Raw genomic sequence first — 11,146 nt, 5'->3', positions numbered from 1 at the left:
GTTCAAGGATTTTATGTATTATGTTAGAGATCTAGGAGTTGGGGTGTCAGGAATGGAAGTGTTAACTGATGATCACAAGGTGGAAGAAATGTTGGATAACATAGCTAGTAAAGGAAAGAATGTTGTTAACATTACAGTTATGAGAAGTGATGCACCTACACCAGCTGATTGGAACGTTGGTCATGTTTATGAAGAGCAGGTTCCTTTGTCTAAAATAGGTGTACCACTTGTTTATGTGGTAGACACTTCATGAGTTCTTTTCCCCAGTCTAGTGAAGCCCCAACCACAGCTAGTGCAAGTCATGAACACACATGAGAGCTCTTGTTTGTTGAAGCTAAAGGGCCCAAGTAAACCCGAGTTTGCATTGGACTATGGTAATGAGAGGCATGAGTATTTCATGGAGACAAACCAAGAGCAAGAGCACATTGAGCAGATGATGGAGTAGAAGAGAAATGAAGAGATTCAGAAGTTCAGGAGTAATAAGATACAAAGAGAGAAGTACAAGGCAGCAAAAAGAAAACTCCCACAGAGCTGCTTGCTGAAGCGTTCACTGATAGTGAAAGTGAGGATGAAGATGTAGCAGGTGAGGACATATTAGCTAGGTTGGAGGCAATGAAGAGGCATAGAGATGATCCACTATATCACTTTGAAGAAGACACTAATGTAGAAGAGCTTTATGGACCAAATGAGGAGGAGGGGGAGGATGAAGCAAGGGAGGAAGAGGCAGGACATGAGGAGCCAGTACATGAGGGCAGGAGAGGAGGAAGCAGTGTAGGAGGTAGCATTGTAGCAGGTAGCAGTAGCACAGGAGGAAGTCAGAGGAGGGGGAAGGGGCCAACAACAAGATCTCATGCAAGCTTGGATCAAATCATAGAGCAAGACTGGGTACCTTCATCTGATGAGGAGAGCAACCCAGGTGACTTAAGTCAGGAAGAGAATGATGGGGCTTAGCTTCCACCATTTCAGCTACCAAATGGTAGGAAGAGCATGGCCAAAAGAATAAAATTAGGGTTTGGTATGATGAGAAGAGGGAACACCCACAAGAACAAATTGTGAAGAAACTTTGTTTCCTAGATGTCCAGCAGTTCAGGAGGGCACTTCTTACATTTCACATCTCACAAAACAGAAACTACTCATTTTATAGGAACTGCTCAAATAGAGTTATTGCAGTTTGCAACACAGATGGCTGTCCTTTTTTCATTGTTTCTTCCCAAATTGCACATGAGAGGACATTTTGCATAAAGAAATTGAACTTGTACCACAATTGTCCTGCTGTAGGAGAGAGCGCCAAAGTGACTGTAATGTGGTTGGCACATGAGTGTGAGCAACAATTGAGGTCAGACATAAACACACCAGTCCACGCAATAATGGACAATTTAAAGAAAAACAAGGAATAGAAGTGTCCATTCACATGGCCGACAAGGCAAGGAAAGCAGCTAAGAACATTGTACAAGGAGATAAGAGGGCACACTACACAAGGATAAGGGATAAGCAGCTAAGAAGTGTCCATCCCCATCTGTGCATGATTGCACAACGGCTGTACTCAAACTGTATATATGCAGAGCTAATAGATCAGCAAGCACCACGGTGCATTACTCTCTTCTTCCTCCCGCTCACAGACAGTAAGCTGATGAAGCCGCTGTGGAGAAGGAGCTTGGCCGATAGTGTCCCTTGGAAGGTGATCAAGCCGCTGCGGTGGTGAAGGCATGAACAGAGCTAAATAAGGACATGGGTGTACAAATGTACACCCATTACTTCTTTTTAAAAATGAGTATATAGGTACAGCCTTTAAACAATATTTTGTTAAATTCATACAGTGTGTCCCTCACATATATTATTAAATATATTTTCAGATTTGTACAAGGGTGCTCCAAAAACAAGTATATTGTACTCTAGAATTTTCTACAGATATATTTTCCTAATCATATAATATAACCGCAATAATTTTCTATACATATATTTTCCTAGTCATATAATACAACCACTACTATAATTTTTGTGCAATCATATGTTTTAGAGATATCTAACATACATATGTATAAAGTACATAAATTACACAAGTATATAAAAAATCGTCAGAAAGCAGAATTAAATTCAGCGCAACACTTAAGTATTTTTCAATGATATATAATAAGTAATTAAATAATATTGTTAAGTATGCCAAATCTATAAAAAAATAATCCTTCCTATAAAAAAAATGCTCCTTAACACATTAGTGTAGCAAGTATAAAATTTCAGTATAAAATATGTATATATCAAGAGAAGCAGGGCAAAAGGGAACTAAAATTAATGACTCGAGTTAATTTTTGGAGATATGTGCACCCAAATTTGGAATGCTGGCTCTGCCATTTGGTGAAGGAGCCAGGCTTGTCCTCCCTCTCGATCCGTGTCCGCATCCCACTCAACCTGTGAAACCCATTGAGATATGTCAAGTAGCAAGGGGGACTAAAACAAGGACAGGATCCCCTGAATCAAGTCAAAACTCAATACCTCAAGATTGCGCCATGAACAATCTCGGACCGACTTAACGATGTCGTTGACCAGCTTGAACACGTGGAGTGAATCTGGGTGCACCACGCCACCGGCACGCACCGTCCCAGTGCGGGCGCTGACCCTCATCCCCGGTGCCCAATTGACGTGCGCAGACGCCTCAACCTCGGCTCTGGGAACAACGAACTCTGCCCCAAGGCGGAGGGCACCACGTGACCGAGAAGGCCCTCCCCTCCGCTGCCAGATGACTGGCAGCCTCCATCTCGCCCATGGTGATGAGAGCAGCAGGGGGCGTCGTGCGCTGCGCAGCGATGACCAGACGCCTGGGGACTCGGATGAAGAGCACGAGGTCCTTGCCCGAAATCTCCTTCACGGTGACATAGTCCTTCCAACCGCTCGTGAATAGATCTGGCCTGCAGCCTCCCAGCACTCCGGACAAGGCATGCCCGAAGATGAAGACCCGACTGGCGAGATCGGCCATGTGGAGGGTCTGGCGTGGACCGTACCGTGCCGGATCCAGCATGGGGGAGACATACCTAGCGCACTCCCTGGGCACGTGGAATGCGCCCTTGCCCCTGCGCTTCCACCCGTCCTTGCCACCAGGCTTGGCAGCCTCATCAGCGGTCAGCACCTTTGGGTAGATTCGGAGGAGCACGGGTTCGTCGTTGTTCCGCTGCGGGGCTTCAGTTTTCATTTAGGCAAGACCCTGACATTTTGTAGCCAACACCCTAACGTTTTCATTTTCTTGGGCCGGACAACGGGCTACCGAGGTTCTACCGAGTACAGGGAGAACTATGATGGCCTAGGGCTCGACTATGACGTCCTCACCAAGAAACACAAGGTCGTGCGCATCTACTACCGTGGAGGCGGCCTCATGTCCGCTGGCTGTGAAGTCTACGTGATAAAAGGACCCATGGGGTTGTGGAGGCCGATCGGTGCGAAGCCTATGGGTTCGATAGACCAATACGGTATGAGTGTCTTCGCGTAGGGGCATGTGTACTGGGTGGCCTATCGACACAGAGAGATGTTCATCATGTCCTTCTTTCTCCCAACTGAGAAGTTTGGGACCATACAACCACCGTTGGACATGGACAACAAGCAGATGTATGATTTGACGGTGCTTGGCGAATGACTTTGCCTTTTTACCTATCAACCTGGACAGCATTGCAACATCTGGCTGTTGAATCAATATGGATCAGTTGGAGCTTCATGGGAACTGCAATACTGAATGAACGCATCACCAGAAGTCATGTTATTCGGGGCCAGCCCGCTCGCCATCATCGACAACGGCCGCCGCATACTTCTCACACAGCCTAGCTCCCCAGACCAAGTATATGCATACAACCCTGTCACTCATGATATTGAGAACCTCCTCGACTGGAGCGGTTCATCCATCCCGAGTCCCACCTTGGGCATAAGTTATGTTGCTGTATACGAGGAAAGCCTCGCCTCGCCGGGGCGGCAGCCTTGCAAAGAAACCATCTTGATCTCCTCAACGTCTACATAGGCCCTATGTCTAGTGCTACAACTACAATGCCAGTCACAACACACCATTGGAAGGCTTATGTGTGTTTGTCGTAGTTGGCGATCCATGATCTATAGTGATCAATAGAGTGAATTTCAGTTTTTACCCCCAAACTAGTTTGAGATTTGACAGAATTTTATCCATTTTATTTTTTATATGAACATTCTAACCAGTGGCTCTCAATTGTCTCGTTCACATGCCAGTTCTCCACGTCGAAACCCTGTGAGGCCTATGGGCAGAGGGGTCAAAAAAGTGTCTTGTGCTTCTCTACAGATCAAGTCGCCGTAGATTAGATTCGTTTGTAAGCTAGCCTCCATAAAAAAGCATCCACCAGTCCGCCTGCCTGCGTAGCTAGCACGTGGTTTATGTGCGCATCTTGTTCTGCGTCTAGCTAGTTGCACCGGCGAACAAGGTGATCCGATCAACGGCGAGCGGCGCGAATGCCAACAAGCTAATGCTCCGTATCCGTTGGCTCAACTACTAGGTCCTGGAATATCCGATTCCGGATGTGCCTCCGTGACCAGCACGGATCGATACCTACCGTGGATACGGCTTTTAGCTAGCATCCACTGATCGATCTCCAGCTCCTGGAACTATGAGGCAGTGCGCTCGGGTGGGGACAGGCGACCGCCGGGGCGACCGGCGCCCATGCGCGCACTCCGGCATCCACCCCGAGCGGACGGCAATAGTTCGGTGGGTGCTTCTGGGCGCTGACCGACGATAAGGAGGATGGGGAGGCGGACGGCGGGTCACCGGAGACGCATTCGCCGAGGTCTTCTCACATGATGTGCGAGTTATTGATTTCGGGCTACGACGAGGAGGAGGTGGCTGAGAGTAAACACGTATATTTGTGTTATGCACACCTCTCGTAGGGTGGCTGGACATCCATATATATAAAGAGTACAATGCTTGATCATCAAGGAAGATCAAGAGAATCTCTAGCCGAATCAGTACATATCTGGTAGGTGATCATATGCCTATACAAAGTCATCTACACAAAAGGAATACGTTAACATCCCCCCTCAGTTTGTGCGTCGTATGGCAAGAGGCACAAACTGGACCGAAACTCGGAGAAGAGCTGCGACGAGAGCCCTTTTGTCATAATGTCGGCGTACTGATGTGAAGATGGCACATGTAGAACCCGCACCTCGCCAAGAGACACTTTCTCACGAACAAAGTGAATGTCGATCTCGATGTGTTTGGTACGACGATGCTGGACTGGGTTGGATGCCATGTAGACGGTGCTGACATTATCACAGAAGACAATGGTGGCAGTCGATAGGGGATGATGAAGCTCACCGACAAGCTGCCTGATCCAACAACACTCGGCTACGGCATGAGCAACAGCACGGTACTCCGCCTCGGCACTGGAACGAGATACCGTGGTCTGGCGTTTGGACGACCAAGAGACCAAAGTATCACCCAGATAGACACAATATCCAGAGGTCGAACGTCTGGTGTCGGGGCAGCCGGCCCAGTCTGCGTCAGAGTAAGCCGTGAGAGAGGCCGATGAAGAGCAGGAGATGTGCAAACTAAGGTCGAGTGTGCCCTTGATATACCGGAGGATACGCTTGACCAGGTGCAGATGCGGCTCGCGAGGTGCATGCATATAGAGACAAGCCTGCTGAACAGCGTACGCGATGTCGGGTTGCGTGAGTGTCAAGTACTGTAGAGCTCCAGCATAGCTGCAGTACTCAGTGGGATCAGTAAGGAGAGACCCATCTTGCGCCGAGAGCTTGCATTTGGCGTCAATGGGAGTAGCCGACGGATTACAATCAACCATGCCGGCACGCTGGAGAAGATCCAATGCATACTGTCGCCGTGAGAGCACCATACCAGACGCTGTCCGTGTGACAGCAATGCCGAGGAAGAATGATAAGGCACCAAGATCCGTCATGGCAAACTCGGAGTGAAGCTGCTGAGTAAGACGACGAAGGAGCTGATCCATGGAGGCGGTGATAACAATGTCATCCACATATAGAAGAATGTAAGCAAGGTCACGTCCACTCTTGTAGATGAATAGTGAGACATCCGACTTGAACGCGACGAATCCCAACTGGTGTGCAAAATGAGCAAAACGCTGGTACCAGGCACGCGGAGCTTGCTTGAGACCGTAGAGCGATTTGTGGAGACGGCACACATAGTCGGGGCAGCGAGCGTCGACGAAGCCGGGAGGTTGCTGACAGTAAACCTCCTCATCAAGATTGCCATGAAGAAAGGCGTTCTTGACGTCAAGCTGGTGGACCGGCCACGCCCGTGAAACGGCAAGGCTGAGGACGATGCGTATCGTGGCCGGCTTGACCACGGGGCTGAATGTCTCGTCTAAGTCAATGCCCGGCTGTTTAGAATAGCCACGGACCACCCATCGAGCCTTGTAACGAGCAAGGCTGCCGTCAAAATGAAACTTATGCTTGAAGATCCATTTCCCTGAAACAACATGAGCGCGAGAAGGTCGAGGAACAAGTGACCAAGTTCTGTTAGCAACAAGAGCATCAAATTCCTCGAGCATGGCGCGACGCCAGTGAGGGTCATGGAGAGCACCCCGGTATGTTTTGGGAATGGGAGAGGGAGTGGAGTGGGATGCCGTGAGGTTTAGACGATCTGTAGGTTGGAAGAGCCCACGTTTGGCACGTGTGAGCATAGTGTGTGTGTTACTCGGCGACGGCGGGCGGTGAATGATGACGGGCGGCGACAAGTCGGGAGACACGGGGGAAGGAGAGGAGGCCGGGTCGATCGTGAGAGAAGGGGAGGCCGTCGGGTCAGGTTGAGCGGCGAGCGAGTGCAACGGTGTGCTGGTAGGCGTTGGTGACACCGTGGGAGGCGGAGAGCCATTGTGCATGGTTGGAGACGGGGCTGCATGCAGGTCTGGAGAGTTGGCACGGGCCGACGTAGGGTTGAGTGGAGCCCCATCATGCATGGTGGGTGACGGATATGCATGCATAACGGGTTGTGCATGCATAACGGGTTGTGCATGCATAACGGGTTGGGTGTGGGTCGGTGCAGGATGTGTGGCCGCTAGGTGTAGAAGGAAATCTAGATCGGCGAGTGTAGTTTTTGGGTGATCATGGATACGACTAAAAGGGAAGACATGTTCGTCAAAAGTGACGTGACGAGAAATGATGACTCGTCGGGTGGTAAGGTCGAGACAGCGATAGCCCTTGTGTTGACTAGGATAGCCAAGAAATACACACGCGACAGTTCGAGGAGAGAGTTTGTTCTTGGCCGTGGCGGATTGATTGGGGTAGCATAGACAATCGAAGACACGGAGAGTTGCGTAATCCGGTGGAGAGTCGTATAAGTGAATATAGGGTATGGCGAAGTCTATGGCTTGGGAAGGGCGTATGTTGACAAGGTGGGTAGCCGTTGCAAGGGCCTCTGCCCAATAAGATGGCGGCATGGATGACTGAAACAGAAGGCTCCGGACCACGTCATTGATTGTACGAATGGCACGTTCGGCCTTGCCGTTTTGGGCGGAAGTGTAGGGGCACGAGAGACGAAGGCGAATGCCGTTAGAGGAGAAGAAGGTGGTGACTGTAGAGTTGATAAACTCGGTGCCATTGTCGGCTTGCATGGCAACGAGTGGACGAGAAAATTGTGTGCGAACATACGCGACAAAGTTGAGGAGAATGGCAGCGGTGTCAGACTTTTGACGGAGAGGGAAAGTCCACATAAAATGTGAAAAATCATCAACAATAACAAGGTAATATTTAAAACCTGAATTACTCAAAACTGGAGAGGTCCAGAGATCACAATGTATCAATTTGAAAGGTTCGACGCTTATTGAAGATGACCTAGCGAAGGGCAACCGTACGTGCTTGCCAAGTTGACAAGCATGACAAACACATGAAGCTGCCTTATTACAAGAAATAAAAGACTGTTTATGAAGTTGGGACATGGCGTCACGTCCTGGATGTCCTAAGCGGCGATGCCAAATCTCGGTGGTGGTGGTGGCGAGGATTCCATGGGCGTGGTGATTGACGACGGATGATGGGAAGATGTAGAGATCGCCTTGGCTATTGCAACGAAGGATCACGCCCCTGGTTCGAAGATCCTTCACAGAAAAGCCGAACGGATCAAATTCAATGGAGCAAAGATTGTCAATAGTGAAACAACGAACACAGAGTAAATTTTTGACAATGTGAGGAACAAGTAGGACATTGTTAAGCAATAGTGTGCGAGCGGAAGTTGGTATGGACGTGTGACCAATGTGTGATATGGGCATGGTGGAGCCATTGCCTACGGTAATGACAGAAGAAGAATTAGAAGGAGCTAGGTGTTGAAGCATACCGGGGTCGGAGGCCATATGTGCGGTAGCTCAGGAATCCATGACCCACTCACCAACAGTTGAGGGGGTGGCGGCGGCGTTGTTGAGGGCGGCCATCAGCGCGGTGCAGTCCCAAGACGGAGTGCCTCCATAGCCGGGAATCGGTGGCGGGTTGGTGCCAAACGCTTGTCCATGGAGAAGAGCCAAAGACGTGAAAGCTTGCGCCGGCGGGAGTGCCGGGGGTCGCGGGCCTAGGAGACCGGCCCCGGTGTTCTGCCTAGCCATCGGAGACGCCTGCAGCTGCTGACCCGTGAGAGGGTTGAAGCAGACCCACAGGCCAACAGATGATGCAGCGACGCCGGGGCGTTGACTGCCTGAGGAGCCGCCTGTGTTGTTGTTGCTGCCAGGGCCGGTCCTGACATTTCGGGGGTCCGGGGCGGAACTCAAACTCAGGGCCCCTTAATATAGACATCATGACAATAAAATTGCGGGTCTGACAAACGACAGTTTCCTGAAAATGGCAACAACGTCTGTTGATTTTCCTAAGAAAGAACGCGAGGCGTGGACGGGAGTGACGTGGCCGACCGCAGCACCTGGGGGAGGCCCATGTCGTCGCAGGTAGCAGGAACTCGGGGAGAGGCACCAAGCCGAAAAAGAGAGGTAGTAGAGTGATGGTCGGAACGGCGGCACATCGACAACGAAGGAAGTGGCTAGAGCAAGCCGGCGCGGCAGCGTAACACAAGGCACGGGTGATGGTGGACAGCAGTATGTCCAGGGATGGAGTTAGAAAATTGGCATGGAGGGGACTAGACTATAAGCATGATGTTCACATTGGACCTAACCAATTGGCTTTATTATTTTGGATGACTTAGCTCTTTTCCTATTCCTGTCTTCCAAGTACAAATGTCTTCCAAGTACAAATGGATAATTGGAAATATCCTAATTAATTATTGATGTTTGTAACTTCTAAAATTCATCCTACTTCTGTAGTTTTATAGTCACAAATTAATCTAATGTCAAAAAATAGAGCTAAGGCGCAATCAAAATTAGATATAGAGTAAACTAACCTCTGTTCCTTAGACCATCACTGTCATGCTTATTCGTGCGGGTGAGACCAGCCGGCCGGCCGGCCATGCGTGGTGCCCCCGTGCAGTTCTTGATCGCTGCCCTCCTCACCCTCTATGGATCCACTGATATCAGCTTGATTAGGCGCTCGACGTTGAAGCGATGTCCATTGGCAGGCAGTCGGCGAACGTGCGTTTGTGCGTGTGCTACAAGGACTTGGAGTCCAGATCGCCGGAGAACGGAGCTGCGGACTTCATAGGCGACTCGGCGTCGGCGCATCGCGACTCCACCTGCGACTCGCGATCGCGGCGAGTCGGCTAGGGTTAACCTGAATCGGGATCAGAAAGAAGAACAGAAAGACATCGTGTAATCGTGTAATCAGCCGCTACATGTCTTCCAGGCCTATGGGCTACCTGCCTACGTAACAGACTTTTGGGGGCCCCTGGATTTGGGGGGCCCGGGGCGGCCGCCCCCTCTGCCTCCCCTCAGGGCCGGCCCTGGTTGCTGCCGTACTTCTTCTTGCGCCAATTGCCACCATTGCGGTTGCCGCCGGAGTTGTTCCTGTTGCCATCACCACGGTACTGGCCGGAGGAGTTGGAGCTACCGGCACCATGGGAACCACCAGAACCACCAGCGCCTTGGGATGGTCCACCACCATAGAGTGCGGTCTGGTTGCCCACCGCCGAGGAGTTCGCGAGCTGTGTCTCGCGCAAAGTGAGAAGGGAGCGCGTCTGGGTGAACGACGGCAGGGGGTTCTGCATGGTGACTATTGTGGTGATGTCGGCGAAGCGCGGGTTGAGTCCACGGAGGCAGTTGAGGACGAGTGTTTGGTCGGAGACGGGGGTGCCGACGTCGCCGAGGGCGTCCGAGAGAGCCTTGAGGCGATGGCAGTAGGCGGTGACGGAAAGATCGCCTTGCACAAGACCGCGGAACTCCGCCTCGAGGTAGACAACGCGGGTCATCTGATTGTCAAGAAAGAGGTTGGTGATGAGCGTCCACGCCTCCTGCGCCGTTTGGTCCTCGGCCATGATGATGTCGAGGATCTCGTCGGAGATGGACCCGTAGAGCCATGACCGGACGACGTAGTCCTCGCGAGTCCAGTCCGGCGTGCGGTCCGCCGCGGCGGTGACGGTGTTGACGTGAGGAAGCAAGTCGTACTTGCCGAGAAGAACGCAAACGAGCATCCGCCGCTTGGTGAAGTTGGATGCCTGCAGGTCGAGCGTCACGGGTACATGCGTGCGCACACTAGCTACCTGGATCGCAGAGGAAGTGGAGACCGGCATGGCAGCGGTGACGAGGGCGCTGGAGGTGGCGTTCATGGCGGCAAGCATGGAGGGGGAGGTGAGGGAGGAGCTGGTTGCGGCCGCGGTGCCTGGAGTGGTCGACATGGGGTTGGGTGGCGGCGAGATCGATTCGTGGGTGGAGGGTCTCGAGCGAAGGAGAGGCCGGATCGGAAGGGTATGTCTGATACCAAGTAAACATGTATATTTGTGTTATGCACACCTCTCGTAGGGTGGCTGGACATCCATATATATAAAGATTACAATGCTTGATCATCAAGGAAGATCAAGAGAATCTCTAGCCGAATCAGTACATATCTGGTAGGTGATCATATGCCTATACAAAGTCATCTACACAAAAGGAATACGTTAACACTGAGGTCATTGAGGAGGTTCTCCCTTCGGATGATCCGGCCATGGCAGGACTACATTCAGGGGAGAACACGGAGATGGTCCGGCGGGCCGTTCATCGGAGGACGGCGGCGTCGGCGATTAGGCCATGGAAGGGCCCCTTCCCCAAGG

The 11,146-nt window shown here is 51.1% G+C and overlaps 1 pseudogene; it reads right to left on the bottom strand.

The window, feature by feature from the left end:
• Positions 1-8,028: 8,028 nt before the first annotated feature.
• On the bottom strand, positions 8,029-10,732 carry LOC147967992 (uncharacterized; annotated as a pseudogene).
• Between the last annotated feature and the right edge of the window lie 414 nt (positions 10,733-11,146).

The sequence above is a fragment of the Triticum urartu genome, chromosome 5A, assembly GCF_056163025.1.
Source record: "Triticum urartu cultivar PI428250 chromosome 5A, HENAU_Tu73, whole genome shotgun sequence".
Classification (NCBI taxonomy): domain Eukaryota; kingdom Viridiplantae; phylum Streptophyta; class Magnoliopsida; order Poales; family Poaceae; genus Triticum; species Triticum urartu.
Note: the sequence above shows the minus strand (reverse complement) of the source record. Positions and strands in the feature narration are given on the sequence as shown.